The 10594-nt window shown below is 50.0% G+C and overlaps 1 protein-coding gene across 4 annotated transcripts in view; it reads left to right on the top strand.

Moving 5' to 3' along the window:
* Window positions 1-10594, top strand: part of LOC149364912 (uncharacterized) — a 112692-nt gene that overhangs the window by 68773 nt on the left and 33325 nt on the right. The window contains exon 1 of one of the 4 annotated variants that reach the window (XM_089574886.1): window positions 8310-8396. The exons of the other annotated variants lie outside the window; for them this stretch is intronic. The gene's annotated coding sequence lies outside the window, so the exon portion shown is untranslated. Of the gene's footprint in view, window positions 1-8309; window positions 8397-10594 lie in introns of those variants that run through there. 4 annotated transcript variants of the gene reach the window in all.

Raw genomic sequence — 10594 nt, 5'->3', positions numbered from 1 at the left:
GCATGGTCAACTGGCCCTCTAGGCCATTTGTCACCCTGCGGACTTGCACGCAGCGCGAACACTTGCACGAAATCGAGTGCGTTTGCTGCCAGTGGCAGTTTTTGTAAAAACGCACTCCTACCAAAACGCACTCCCTGAGCGTTGCCATATTCCTAGCTGGGCTTACGTGTGCGCCCGGCCCATGCCCAGAGGAAGTGGTAGCGCAGGTGTTCCGCGCCTGATGGCAGCCGTCCAATGAGTAGGTGTTCTGACTTCCGGGTTTACTGATGAAAATGTTACTGCACAAGGAGGAAATAACTAGAGCACCCTATTCGGATGCACCAGACTGCACGTGGACTCCTCACTTGAGAATAGTACGGGGACGCAGTGGCGGCCCATGTGAGTTTCCCGTGCTATGCCTTACGTGGGGCCAGTTAAGCCCATGTATATTACCACGGCGCTGGACCTATAAAACAAAGTGGGCTGCCCACATCGTTAGGTAACACACAGGCCCCCTACACTGAACGAATAACGGCCGCATTAGGGTATGCGGGCTTCCTACGTTTCTCCAAAGCTATCACACGAAGCTGGGCCCCTTAGATCTCACGTGGGAAGATAGGCCCGGGGCAGCCACCTGTGGGGGGGGGGGGGGGGGGGGGGGGGGCGTGTTAGCAAGACTACATTTAGCTTGCCCCTGCGAAACGCATTTGTCCTATGTAGATATTAAAAGACCAGCCAACTTGCAAAACCGACGCTTGATGACCTGCCTACACCGGTCATATAATAGGATTTAGGGATTGAGGAGTCGGCTGGGCTACCCACAATGGGACGATGCTGGCCCGAGTTCCAGAACTCTCATCGGCTCAGTGCGGACTATCCGCATCGGATCAATAGCAGCCAGACTCATAGCCCACTTTACCCGCCGCGATGGCTCAGTGGTTACGGCGCTCGGCTGCTGTCCCGGAAGACGCGGGTTCGATCCCGGCCGCGGCGGTTGAATTTCGATGAAGGCGAAATTCTAGAGGCCCGTGTACTGTGCGATGTCCGTGAACTTCAGCGCATGCACAGACAGGAAGGAATGTAACACAATTACACAAACACAAAGGCGCTTTCTCCAGTACGACACGTGAAAAAGAGAGCGATGTATCAGAGATATGGTTTACGCGTGACATTTTGGGCGAGTTAGTTCTGCATTGATTGGAACTTCTGCGCCCACGCACGATGGGACAAAGACACGAACACGCGCACACAGGCGCTAACCTGCACGACCACAGCGCGGCGACCGCTACCGCTACTGAGATAAGAGAATGCGAGGCGTCGCTCACTGTGTGTTCTGCCCGCTGGGCCTATGTGAAGCTGTGTAAGCAGTAATATCAGCAGCACGAGCTGTCGGGGGCATTCGTACCAATAACGCACGACTGTACGACTAGTCAAAAGCGTTTTCGTTCTCATTCAACCCGGTGAATCGATCTCATATTCCTATCTGCACGTGCTCTCACTTTCAGAAATATGGAGGCGAAATTCTAGAGGCCCGTCTACTGTGCGATGTCAGTGCACGTTAAAGAACCCCAGGTGGTCGCAATTTCGGAGCCCTTCACTACGGCTTCCCTCATAGCCTGAGTTGCTTTGGGCCGTTAAACCGCAATAAACCAACCAACCAACTTTCAGAAATTCCCGTTTTCTCCAGCCGCGCCTCAACTGTGAAAGGTTGGTGAAGCAATGCCTCTCTATAGGCACCGAAAACGAAAATCAGAACCAGTAAAGTTTCGTATAAACCAGCGCCGGGGAGTATATTTTGGGGGCAGAAGGGTGGGTTAGGCTGTGAAGATTACTCATCGTGTCTTATCGACGTCTTTCACTTGCCATGCGAAGCACCATGCTTCAACGCGACAGAGTCAAGGGTTTCGTGTCGCAGAAAGTCCGGCGTTGTCGTCGATGGCAAAATACGGATTGGTCGAAAAGGTGGCTGCGTCACGCGTACGTGAAGCGATGGAGGTGATTAAACATTAGAAAACCGGTCATCAGAAGGTCGCAGCATGACTCAGACGTCATTAGGACAGGCAAGTATACAACGTAAATGAATTGCGCTGAAAAGAAAATTGTGGTAATTAGACTAAAATAGAACCCCTGACCCTTGAGATGCGAGTCAGATACGCTACGTATACCCATAGGCCAGCAGACATGTTCGTACAACTTGGTTAAAAAGGGGCTTTATGCGTATGTCGTGCGGTCTTTAACATAATATGTAAGGAGTGTCCGCGTCTGCGTGAGAAAGAGGAGCCTCTGCCGGAACCCTTTAACGCTTTCGCGTCGTACCCTTAAAGCTTAAGCGTCGTCCAGATTGTTTGCTAAGTTCTACTGGGCGCTTGTCAGGCGCGACTGAAGTTCCAACTTAACGATAACTCTACCTTCAGCTTCTCCGTCCCCAGGGGGTGACGTAAACGCAACGCAACCATACTGGTTTCCTAGGAGTATATTCTTCTGTCGAGCTCCAGCCATTGAAGAGTAAACCAGCTTATCTAGTCACAGTTTTGTGGTAAGGGGGAGCAGCAGCATCCAATCTAAGTGTCTCGATGGCCAGCGCCGCTTAGGCAAGCGGGCATCAAGGCACTGCATATTCTAACACCAGCGCCTTCGCGAATAACGCGTCTAAGTCCGGTTGGTGCCGGAGCTTTCTGGTATGGCGAGTGATTAATTTGGACCACCTGGGGATATTTAACGTGCGCTGACATCGCACAAGCACACGGGTGCCTTTTGTATTTCGCCTCCATCGAAATACGGCCGCCGCGGCCAGCGTCGAACTCGCTCGTTAGATCAGGCGCCTCTGATTCAACCGGAGAGTTCAGAGAATTTCACTTCATCAAAATTACATGGAACTCCCTTCGTTGAGAGGAGAAGGAAGTCTGACTTCACTTGCCTTTTTTTTCTTTTTTTACAAGAGAGCTGAGACACATCTTGCAATTGCTTTATTTTTTCATAAAAGAGCCATATTTTTGTGCAGAAAAGAACATGGGTAATGTTATCAAACGCTAATCTGCCAGTATACAGAGTACCTATAATCTGGCTACGCTGGAAGTGTCTTCAACGGCAGTTGAAAATGACATTTTGCGTTCGTCGCCACTTCGCAGCGCTGGGAGCAAGTCTGCCAATACAGGGTCGATCACTCGCAGCGGGAACATCTGAGCGCGTAGTCTTGCCCCTCGCACAGCGCCAGCTGCGAGCGCCTCGCACGGAGACCGCGACCATGCAGCGCGAAATGGTCCAGAGCATGTGCAGAGAATATAACAGCGCGCCAGCTGCGTGATGTGCTCACAGATGGCGTCGTTGAAGCCGCGCCCCGCCACGGTGGCTCAGTGGTTACGGCGCTCGGCTGCTGACCCGAAAGACGCGGGTTCGATCCCGGCCGCGGCGGCTGAATTTCGATGGAGGCGAAATTCTGGAGGCCCGTGTGCTGTGCGATGTCAGCGCACGTTAAAGAACCCCAGGTGGTCGAAATTTCCGGAGCCCTTCACTACGGCGTCCCTCATGGCCTCAGTTGCTTCGGGACGTTAAACCCCAATAAACCAAACCAAAGCGTTGAAGCCGCGCCACCACGTATTCAAGTGTCCCCGCAACGATTAATTAACCCTGTATATGCCCGGCCCAGTTGAACGGATTCGGTCACCCCACTCTGGGCGTTGTGCTTTCACTGCACGGTACTCGATCGCTGGGAAATGAAGTTCATCGAATAGAGACTCAGGAGTTGGCGAGTGAAGTGAATGATCTTCGCCAGTACATGCTTTATGTGTCCAAAACATGTCTGAAGTGCGCTAGCCGGCTGTTACCGTTGCAAGGCGAGCGAGGCAGTGAAAGCCGTCGGACCGAAGCGAGTCAGCCCCTTGTGAGCGCTTGGCAAACGCCCGGAAGTCATGCGGCAGTCTCGAGAACTGGAGCGGCGCAGTTTCAGTTGGTATTCCGCGTAGCAGGAAGGCACGTCCTTATACACGTACGCGCCACGGTTGCTCAGTGGTTTCGGTATTCAGCTGCTCAGCACCATATCGCGGTACGTAATACTGCGTGCAGCGGCAGCATTTCAATGGAGGAGGAGTGCCTCCGGAGCAGGAGCCATCCACTACAGCGAGTCTTTCAGTCTCTCCCTCCTTTCGCTTCCTCCGCGTTCCTTCCCTCAAGGCGCAGTTTAGGTGTGCACGAAAAGTGGGAGCTTCTATTGCCTGCGGTTGCGATAGAACTATGGTAGGAGTTGGTAACACCGGGCCACGGTCCGCTGCGTCCTGTATCACTCCGCTGACAGTGATACAGGATACAGTGATACACAACAGTGAACGAAACCAGATTTTTAATGTTTGATGACATTAAACAGCCCAGGCATCAAAATTCATGATATTCTATTTTTTTCTTGTTATTAACTTCGTGTTTAGGTAGCAAGAAAAGTTTTAACAACATAACTTTTTTTGTCTTGGAGGAATTCTGTGCGGTGGTCCTGAATGTGGGCGAAGCTAGCTTCACTGCAGATTTAAGTTGTATTCTACTAGAGTAGTGGTTTTTATTTTTTCGCACTTTTTCTTTTCTTACTGTGCCATTCCTTTCCTCACAACCACCCAACAGCCGCTACACGTACGCCCAGTGAACGTCACAGGTGGTCGAAACAGACAAGCCAATTTTGATAAGTTCCGAACGGCGGCTACCGTTTTGTATCTTCAAAAGCAAGAAAAAAATCTCTGTGCACTGTTTTTGAACACAGTGTGCGTGCGTGCGTGCGTGTGTGTGTGTGTGTGTGTGTGTGTGTGTGTGTGTGTGTGTGTGCGCGCGCGCGTGTGTGTGTGTGTGTGATAGAGAGAGAGAGAGAGGGAGAGAAACTCTGTTATAAAAGTTCAACTACTGACCGTAAAGACGCGGATTCGAACCTGGCCGCGGCGGTCGCATTTCTGCGGCGGCGAAATGGTCTAGGCCTCTGCTCTGTGCGGTTTCAGTGCATGAAGAACGCCAGATGGTTGAAATGATTCTGCGGCGTCCCCCGTTTATCCTGAGTCGCTTTGGGACGTTAAACCCGGCAAAAAACAAACCATAAAAGGCAAATCTGTTACGAAAGACAGCGATTAAAGGGGCATTAAACCTCGCTGAGATGCTACTCTGCGTCGGGGAGGGGCTTGGAAACAATATGTGTCACAAGTGTCGCCGTTATTTTCATTTGAATAACAAGGCGGGGGCTCAGTGAACAATTCTTTTTTTGTGGCCGTACGGTACTCGTCCGCGTCAGTTTCAGCTCCGGTACTAGTAAGGGCAGCAAAGAATTTTCTGAGGCCCTTGAGGACTTGAAGCCACGAGCTGAGAGTGGGTCTGAGGCCGCTAAATTACAGTGTGAAATTCTGCGGTGATACATGTGGCGGTGCAAACGATATCAAAGAAAATTTAAAGTGACTGTGAAAAGGGCTTCAGCAGTTGGCGAAGAGAAACGAAGGACCAAAAGCCAAGAACCGCCCATCGAGTGCTAAAGCCGAGGTGCTGGAATAACATCAGGTATATGTGGCTAAGAAATCGAGGGTGATCCCACAGAAGAAGATGCAAGTGATGTTATAAAAATCGGCGCGCCCTTGGGCAAGCCAGTCAACGGCTCAGACATCGACATGTGCCAGCGCGTCCGTGTACGAGCATATTTAAAAGATCAATATGCAGTGATTCGTTTCGTCCAGCGTGTCAAGCGAAACGCGATTTTACAAAAAAAATTGCTGAGGCTTAACTTGGTTAAGCCTGGAGAATGCGAAGCATCATCGTGTCGCGTAATTTGGAGGCGCACAACCACAGCGACGGCGCGAGGTGGGCCCCCGTTTCTCCACTGCCGTGACGTCAACAAGTCACGTGGTGTGGCATCATCGTGTCACGTGATTTGGAGGCGCACAACCACAGCGACGGCGCGAGGTGGGCCCCCGTTTCTCCACTGTCGTGACGTCATCGTGTCACGTGGTGTGACGTCATGTATCACGTGATTTGGAGGCGCACAACCACAGCGACGGCGCGAGGTGGGCCCCCGTTTCTCTTCTGTCGTGACGTCATCGTGTCACGTGGTGTGACGTCATGTATCACGTGATTTGGAGGCGCATAACCACGGTGAAGGGCTGAAGTGGTAGTTAAAGTAGTATGCTTCGCATAAAAAAAGAGGGAAAAAAAACGAAGGCTAATCTAGCCAGGGACCTGACTACCGAGAACAAACAAGTCCTCCATATGTGAATGATTATTTCACCCTTTTGAACAAAAGGCATCTGGGAATTGCAATGGCCAAGAACTGTTCTCGGCTACTAGTATCGGCAGTGACATAGCCATTTTTCTCAAGGTAAACAGACAGTATCAAGTGTTGATTCACTGGATGTTAAATGCGTCTTTGTCAAATTGCCAAACATCACTATTAAATTCATGGCATAAACTCGGATATTGTCTCTGAGCTCAAGGTTCTGTCTTGGGGCCATTTTTACTCTTTATTTTTCGTTAATAGCATTTATTCTGGCATTCAGTTTAAGATTTGGTTGTTTGCCGATGAATTTACTATGTAAACTTAAGAGTTAGGAGAAACGGATCTCACACAGTTAGCTGATGACCGGAATTGTGTTGACCTATGGTGCTTCAAAAACTGGATGTTCTTGAATGTGAAGAAACGTCAACATTTATCCTCCAAGCGAAAAGGACACAAACTTACTATTATTCACCGGACGGAGAGGTCCTAAAGAGAGAGTCTACGTGTGAGTGCTTTTTCAGAAGGTAGTTCATGCGTTGCTCCCATGAACCAAATTACACTCGGACGTCAAAATAGCCGTGGATGTCGATATAGTGCCTGGTCGTCTGAACAGCCACGGACGTCGATATAGTAAGCGGACGATTTGCTTTCGCACTGCTTCAATGCGGGTCGTCGCAGTGATCTGAAAGTTTTTCTATTTACCACAATCAAACCGAAATCTTCGCGTCACCTTATCTTCATCCGCTGCATTATAAGCTTACTCGAAAAGGTCACAGTTGTAAATATCGACCGTAAGCACCCAGAACAAACCTTTTCGGAAAATCTTTCTTCATTCGGATCATTGATTACTGGAATTGTTTACCTGCGGAAGTGGTACACCGTAACTGCCTGTATAGTTTTCAAAAAGCTGAATCCCCCCGCTTCTCTCCAATAATGCCCTTAGTGTTGCGGCTTCTTTCTGAATAAAGCCTAATAAAGAAACAAGACCCGAAATATGCAGCAAGTTTGAACGACCTATCGAAAACAAGCATTATTCATTCAGACGACTAATATTCTCAACAGCAAAGCTACGCAGACAGATTTTAACAAAATTGTGAGAACTTTCAAGAAATGCTGCGGGCAATTTCTTGTAGAAGCATTAAAATTCCGCTAGTGTAAAGTATTCCAAAAAAAAAAAATCGCGATTTTGCAGCCATGTTCTTGTCCTTTACTACAGTTGCGCTTGTTAGTGGAAATTGTGTTAATGTTTTTATAACACGATAGACATCACAGTTCTATCTCATAGTGAAGACTGCTGATAAGAAACTGGTCTATTTTATATTGGTCTGTTGATTGAGACATCATGGTCCCGGTGCATCATTGAATTAACCTGTTTTCTTTTGTGCCTCGCACGTCACCGTATAGATAAATCAGTAGCCTGTTATGACATATAACTCTAATATTGATTGTTTCCTTCTTCTATAAGTTCAGACTGCCTTAGCCTATGACAACTTCTTGGCCAATCTTTATGTGACGTTATTTTCGCTTTACGTATATTTTGTAAGGGGTCGGCGTCGTTGTCAGGTATCTATTTCATTTAGCCTCTAACCCCTCTTAGACTATGTCTACTATATAAAAAATCACACGCGCAAAGTTCAGTCAGGAACTCCAACTTAATACCCATCTTACACAGACATGCCACGAAAGAAAGCACAGATGTGATAATAAGCAACTGAAGTTGTCCTATGGACGTCGATGTAATAAGCGCTAGTTTTGGAGAGGAGCCAAGGACCAATCATGCACCGTTACCCTAGCGTCATTAGCCGCGTACAACGAAGCATGGTGCTGAAAGGCAAACAGATCATTCTGCCAGCAGCCACAGCTTCGATACAGGCCTCGGCTGCGGAGCGCGAGGGAAGCCGTCTCGATCCCCTAAATCGCTTTCGACGCGTTGTTCCGCGAACGCCTTTTTTGTTTCAGGGTGCCGCGGCGTTTACCGCCGCTCGTTTGAGGGTACCCTTTCTCTCAGCTGGCCATTCCCCCTCCCCGGGCCGGAGTGTCCTCGCCCTCCCCGCCGCATCGGCACCACCCCCAACCGCCCCCTCCGAGAAACACTCGCGTCCCTGACTGTTGGCCGAGCAGGTTGCTCGCTCACGCGCCCCGACCGAAGTACCGCGTGGCCCGACGCCGGAGCTGCTGCTGCTGCTGCTGGGTGAGTCGTTCCTCACGCGGCCCACCGCATGGGCACTGGGCCAGTCGTTGCACGGCGCGCGACTGATGCTCGTGCTGTTGTAGCAGGTATAACGAAGCAGAATATCGCTTAATTCGAACTTCCGGTTTATCCGAGCTGACTGCCTTGGTCCCGTCAATGTGAAAAGTATTAGAAACGTCCCGCTTAAGTCTAACTCCTCAGGATCTCGGTAGATTGTTGATCTCCTTGCAGCCTAACATTCGAGAGTATAGTGTTCATGGTGTGGTGTGGTATGTGGGGTTTAACGTCGCAATCAAAGCTGCACCTGGGCCGTGGGGACGCCTTATAGTGGAAGGCTACGATTAATTTCGACCAGGTGGGTTTCTTTAGCATGCCTTGAGATCGCACAGCCCGCAGTCGTTCTTGTTTCGCCTGCATCAATATAACGACTCCTATTCTCGTTCTAGTTCATTTTTGTTATCTTTGTGATCACATCACGCGACGCCTCACGTTCCATCTGCGTGATTGACTCAATCCCATCGACCACGCTGTTGTTGTTGTGACTGAGAGAAGGATGAAAAGGAAATTGCACGGGCCTGCCTACTGGCTCGAGCCAAGCCACCACCGCTGCCACGTGCAGATAGAGGAGAGTGAAAGATCAGAGGAAAGAGAAAAAGGAAAGAAAAGACGCGCGTCGCAGCAACAACTGCGTCCGCCGGAGCTGACGCTGCTCAAAAAACAGATAGCGGCCGAAGCCGCGCTCGCCGAAGCGAGAACAGATACACCCCTTCGACATGCGCCTCGACCACGCTGCAGTGCCGCGGAGTCATTTAAGGAAATCTTGAGATGAAAATAGAATTAAAAGGAATGGAATGAAAAAGAGGAATCGTTGTGTTATGCCATCCCCATATACCTGCTCCCCTTTCCTCGAATGGAGAAAATAAACGTCCCTCGCCATGGCAACCGCTGCCCACACTGAAGCGTGCAGCTTTCTCTGCGTGCTACTGTAACTGCGACGTCCTGCGACACTTTTTTCACCAAAACGTATTTCGATTGGAAAACGTTTATTGCCAGGACTGAGCCCTAGTGGGCATTCTACTAGATGGCTTCGAGCCCATGGCTTTCGGAGACCTTGTGAGCCCACTCAGTGGCCCGGACTTGCGTCAACGGGTCTGAGCTGACCAGTATAGCCTCCCACCGCTCTAGAGAAGTGACTGGTAGTAGGTCTGCCGGTGACGGCTCCTTTTTGCAGCTCCATAAAATGTGGTCGTATCCGGCTATCTCGGTGCATTGTTTGCAGGTCGCATGGTATTGTGTTGGATACATGTGCGCTAGTCTCGACGGGCTAAAGAAGGCTCGCGTCGGGTGCCGACGCCACGTTACCTCCTGGCTTTTGTCGAGCTTTTTGTCTGGTGGCGGATAGATCCTCCTTTTCAGTTTAAACTGATTGGTGTAGTCGTGAAAGAATATGAATGCATCTCGTGAAATTCTGGGGCTCAACCCGGCTCACTGCTCGGCTGACATAATCTCGAGCTCTATTGTGAGCCAACTCGTTTTCCCTGTTTCCCGAGTGTGCCGGCACCCATATTAGTTCCACCTCGCTTTGGTCCCAGTCTTGATGTTTCAGGATTCGTTCTGCCTCCTGAGAGATCATACCCCGCGCGAAATTGTTTATAACCCTTTGGAGTCGCTAATTATGGTGACTGCTTTGGTGCTGGCTATTGCCATGGCGATAGCCGCGTCCTCCGCTCTCAGTGAGTTGTTTGTTTTGATCGAACCGGTCGTTAATGTTTCACCCGAGTCGTTCAAGCCCACGACCACAAAGGAATCGGCTCCTTCGTATTCCGCCGCGTCTACATAGGCTGTGTATTCTGAGTCTTGTAGCTTGGCTTCAAGGCCCTTTGCTCTAGCTCTCCTCCTGCCTTCGTGAAAAGCAGAGTGCATGTTTTTTAGAATTGGTTTAATAGTGAGTAATTTTCTCACTTCGGTCGGTAATGTCGCCTGCACGTTTCTTTCCGCAATTCTATCATGTAGTCCTAGGTTGCTCGGGATCTTCCTACCCGGGGGTGAGGTTGCAAGCCTCCTTAATTGCGCAAATATATGTGCCTCGCATAGTTCCGTGGTGGTGTTGTGGATCCCAAGTTTAAGAAGCCTTTCCGTAGGAGTGCAGTGGGGCAGCCCCAAGGCTGCTTTATATGCCTGCCTTACGATCCCGTCTA

Source organism: Amblyomma mixtum, chromosome 2, assembly GCF_055824585.1.
Source record: "Amblyomma mixtum isolate Tamu chromosome 2, ASM5582458v1, whole genome shotgun sequence".
NCBI lineage: Eukaryota > Metazoa > Arthropoda > Arachnida > Ixodida > Ixodidae > Amblyomma > Amblyomma mixtum.
The sequence above is the reverse complement of the archived record's forward strand: the minus strand, read 5'-3'. Positions and strand labels throughout refer to the sequence as shown.